Source organism: Gymnoscopelus braueri, assembly GCF_963280865.1.
Source record: "Gymnoscopelus braueri genome assembly, chromosome: 8".
NCBI classification, from domain to species: domain Eukaryota; kingdom Metazoa; phylum Chordata; class Actinopteri; order Myctophiformes; family Myctophidae; genus Gymnoscopelus; species Gymnoscopelus braueri.
The window spans coordinates 34,879,093-34,884,092 of NC_137609.1; the positions used below are offsets into that span (position 1 = coordinate 34,879,093).

The following is a 5,000-nucleotide window of genomic DNA, read 5'->3' on the forward strand; positions in this document are numbered from 1 at the left end:
TATATAGGAATAAAGTGGATAAACTCATTTTGTTGTTATACAGTATAAACTAATTTTGCTGCTGACCCCCTGGAACCCCAACGAAGACCAATGGGGGTCCCCAGACCCCACTACTCAAGGCACACCTGTATTCATAGTGAAAATGGCAGCTCTACAAGGATAGAGAAATGTGCCTCTGTCTGTGTGTTTGTGTGTGTGCGTGCGTTTCCACTCACTAGCGTAAGGCGAGTTGGCGGCAGAGCCGTTGAGGAAGGTGGGCGACCCTCCGAGGTTGGTCATGGCGGAGTTGGCGTTGGAGTAACCGTTCATGCTGCTGGTGACTGACGTGTAGCCGCTCTGCTGGGGGGTGGAGCTGGGCACGTAGCCGTGAGGCGACGCACTGCTGCTGCTCCGCACGAAGCCTGGGGAACGCAAGGTCAAGTGTTTGTGAGTTACTGAAAGTGTGTGTGTGAGTTACTTAAATGCTGCTGTGTTAACATAACAACAGATAATATATATTTATTAAAAAACAATACGATTTATTTTTTGGTCTTTTTATTTTTTGGCCTTTTCTGCTTTTTTTTATAGTGTACAGTACTGTATATATACAGGAAATGGGGAGAGAGAGACGGGGAGTGACGATCGGGATTCGAACCCGCGACATGTTTTCTGGACCTGAAGCGGTCCGAGCCATAATTTCTTTATTTTATTCAGAAATGTCCCTCCATACCAGCAGCTATCAGCCACTGGAATAGTTAGAAACAAACTGCCTTCTCACTGTATTTTGATGTTTTCACTTTTTGTTTGGGTAGACACGGATGTTTTTGGGCAGCCAAAACAAACAGTGAAAACAGTGTTTTTCTTTGTGATTTCGAAGAGAAAAATGGTTTCTATTTATAACATACCGTATTTGAAATAAACATGACTAAACTAAAAAACGAAACCTCTCTCCATAGGAGAGGGAGACAACAAAACTATTGATCACTTATAGTTAAATTATTGTTTTAATATTGCAATTATAATATTTTATTTTGACAGAATTATGGTAATGTGAGGTGTGTGTGGCGGCTTAAGGTTAAGAAGACCCCGCCCCCTTCTTTACCCTGATTGGCCTGTGCGGTCTCTGAGACGTTGACGGACAGCTGTCCAGTGAAGGAGTTGACGCCCATCATGCCCGTGTGGGCGGAGCCCGACAGCTGGGAGTGGCCTCTGGGAACGCTGTACAGAGCCTCCGCGATGTCTGCGGCTCGCTTTAGGATAATCTCCTACACACGCGCACACACACGCACACGCACACACACACACACACACACACACACACACACACACACACACACACACACACACAGACACAGACACACACACACACACACACACACACACACACACACACACACACACACACGCACACGCACACGCACACACACGCACACACACACACACACACACACACACACACACGCACATGCACACACAAACCTTAACGACTGGTGCAAACTTTCGACAGCAACAAAGCACTGGCTTTTAACATGGGATTGTGTGTGTGTGTGTGTGTGTGTGTGTGTGTGTGCGTGTGCGTGTGCGTGTGCGTGTGCGTGTGCGTGTGCGTGTGCGTGTGTGTGTGTGTGTGTGTGTGTGTGTGTGCGTGTGTGTGTGTGTGTGTGTGTGTGTGTGTGTGCCTGTTACCTGGTTACTGTGGGGCATCCCATATAGGGCCTCTACTAGGTCTGCTGCTCTCTTTAGAATAACCTCCTGGAGAAGAGGAGAGGAGAGGAGAGGAGAGGAGAGGAGAGGAGAGGAGAGGAGAGGAGAGGAGAGGAGAGGAGAGGAGAGGAGAGAGATAGGTTCAGTTTCATGTGCCGTAAACATAATAATTGTGTCTATGATTGCGTTACCCCGTCACACACAGGCTGCCATGTGTTTGTATTACCAGTGATGTGATCCCGTTAAATATCACAGTATCAAAACAATATCGCATATCCTAACAGAGGGGACATCAAAAGGACACAAGGACGCAGCCATCAATCCTCTCTCTCTCTCTCTCTCTCTCTCTCTCTCTCTCTCTCTCTCTCTCTCTCTCTCTCTCTCTCTCTCTGGGAGTAAGGAATAACCAGTGAGCTCATACAGTAGGTAGTGTGATACAGGAGCGTGGTGCAGCTTGTCACAGGCCACTTTCGGACCGATGTAAAAATACACCCAGCTGCTTTGTGAGTAAAGACTCTGTCCATCCTGCACATCACTGATATTGCCCGTTCTATATCCAACTGTGTATAATGTTACATACAGTATGGTATATGCAGTGGTGGAAGAAGTACTCATATTTATTTTACGCTATGCGTGTGTGTGTGTGTGTGTGTGTGTGTGTGTGTGTGTGTGTGTGTGTGTGTGTGTGTGTGTGTGTGTGTGTGTGTGTGTGTGTGTTTGTTTGTTTTAATTTATCATTCCGCACTGCAATGCGACTCTCCTATATTTCAGTTTTGCTGTTTTCAAATGTCATTTTTTTATGTGTTTATTATGCTCTGTGTCTCGATGTCTTAATGTCTAATGTTTTGGTAAAGCACTTTATTTGTACTTTGCTCTACATATAAACTTGCTGTGTCTGTCTGTCTGTCTGTCTGGTTGTCCGGAGCTGATCTCGTAAACTGCTGGACAGATCAGTGCCAAACTGTGTATGCACTCTGCCACTAGGCCACAGAGTGCCTTCAACAGTTATGGGGATCGTTGAAAATAAAAAGTTAAAGAACCACTGTCCTAGTGGACTCCTAATGTGCCATAGTGTCATAGTAAATCAGTGTCATACATATTGTGAAGAAAAACCGGACACTGATATTCAGTAATTGGGTCTTATGATCAAAATAAGAACATTATAATAAACAATAAAACAAAAAATACGCCACGGACAAGGCCAAGTCTTGCCACGGACACATTTGTCCGTGTAGTGTACGGACACATTGATTACCCCTGCAAAGTGGCAATACCACAATATATAAATACTCTGTTACAAGTTAAAGTCCTTTATTCAATATTTTACTTGAATCAAAGAACTAAACAGGCATCAAAATATGCTTACAGCAAACACACATTTTGATAAGTATTTTCTCTCCCTGTTTACTTGTGGTGTTCAAAACACTCTCTGTAAATAACTTGTGGGCTAATTCCACAAACCATTCTGCTGCACACGATTATTCAAAGCACTGTTTTAAGCACATTAAAAAGGTGTCTAACTGCCTTTACAGTACAAACACATTTTAATCCAGCATTTTAGGAACAAAGAAGACGTTTAAGCATCAAACTTACATCGGACGCTGAGAAAATGCTGGATTAAAATGTCTTTGTACTGTAAAGACTATTATTCATCTGTGCAAAAGCAAAGCTTTGAGTGTTGGTGATTGTTTTTTGTTTATAGTGGAAGGCTCCTATTTATAGTCTTGAGTATGTTAATACTAAACGGTCTGCATTTGTATAGCACCTTTCTCCAAGCGCTTTGCAATGTATTTCACATTCATCCATTCACACACTGACAGCAGAGTAAACCAAGCCTTTCTGAGTTGACTTTGATTTCAACTCGTTATTTTTTTGTTCTTTTGCTTTTCCTAATAAAGTTTTTTTTTTGGTCCTCTCCCCTGGCCCCCACACACATGTAAATGCGTCTTTGAGTACTTAGAAAAGCGCTATATAAATCCCAGATATTATTATTATTATTAAATCCTGCAAAGCACCAACCTGCTCATCAGGAGCAGTTAGGGGTTCAGTGTCTTGCTCAAGGACACACAGCCAGGAGCAGTAGGGGATTCCAACTGCCGCCCTTAATATTTGTTGTACACGACAGATCCACCTCTATTTTCCTTTATTTCTACTGGTTATTTTCCTGCTTTTTTATCTTAAACTTTTAAATTATGTTTCCTTTACAGTACATGCAACATACATTGTCACTAAAAGGGAAGCATGCAGTATGTCGCTTCTTCTTTCAACACAGATTCAACAGGGACGTTTTGATGTCTTGTCTTTAAATACTAATTAAGGGCCATATTTTCTCCTATGCCTTACCCATTATCCCTAAACTTCTTTGCCATTTTCTTTTTTTTTAAACTATTAAAAAAATAATAATCTTATAGTTCAACTAGCTGATCTACATCGACACATTGTGAGCTTGTAGTATGGCTATTTGTACTATTTGAAAATGTTTTTCAAATAGTAAAAAATGGCAAAGAAGTTTAGGGATAATGGGTAAGACACCGGCAAAAATAGGGCCCTAAGTCCTTTAACCCCTTAAGACCGGGAAAGCATCTGTCATTTTAGATTTTAACCACTTGATGACCCCACATGAAAACATCCAAATACACACAGCCACATACTTAAAGTACACACATTAAAAAGGGAACTAGGGTACTAACACACACACACACACACACGCGCACACGCACACACACACACACACGCGCACGCACACGTGCACGCACAGACACACACACACACACACACACACACACACACACACACACACACACACACACACACACACACACACACACACACACACACACACACACACACTCGTCATGCATCAGCCATCTCCATTCCGCTGTCAGCTCCTGATAAACAAATTGCCTTTTGTTCCATTTTAAAAAACACAGGATTATGCGCGGGCAAGTCGAGTGTGCTTTTAAGCACCCACATCTAAGTGACATTCTAAAGGCAGATGTATTTAAAAGATATTCTGAAGTACGTCTAAAGTGCTCAGTACGCTGCTACTGTATGCAGTACTTTACAAAGAAAAACATATATATATAATATAACAACTGAGCCAAAGCTAAGTACACCAGCTTTGAGATGAGCTGCTGTTAGGGACGTTGAAAGTCGATGAGAGTGGTGTACGGACATTGTGCTGTTTTGTACTGTTCTGGTATATTCTGTAACTACAGCCTATAGTGTATAACAGTACACAAAGCTTATTCAATTGATTGTCATGTGTCTATCTAGAGTGGTGGTAGGCATGGCCCGATACTTGCCTTGTTGACTGC

The 5,000-nt window shown here is 42.5% G+C and overlaps 1 pseudogene across 1 annotated transcript in view; it reads right to left on the reverse strand.

Moving 5' to 3' along the window:
* Window positions 1-5,000, reverse strand: part of LOC308089866 (transcription factor COE1-like) — a 54,225-nt pseudogene that overhangs the window by 12,636 nt on the left and 36,589 nt on the right. The window contains exons 6-8 of the transcript XR_013935095.1: window positions 1,666-1,731; window positions 1,082-1,244; window positions 216-401 (exon numbers count right to left, since the gene is read on the reverse strand). The product of XR_013935095.1 is annotated as a transcription factor COE1-like (transcript). The remainder of the gene's footprint in view (window positions 1-215; window positions 402-1,081; window positions 1,245-1,665; window positions 1,732-5,000) is intronic.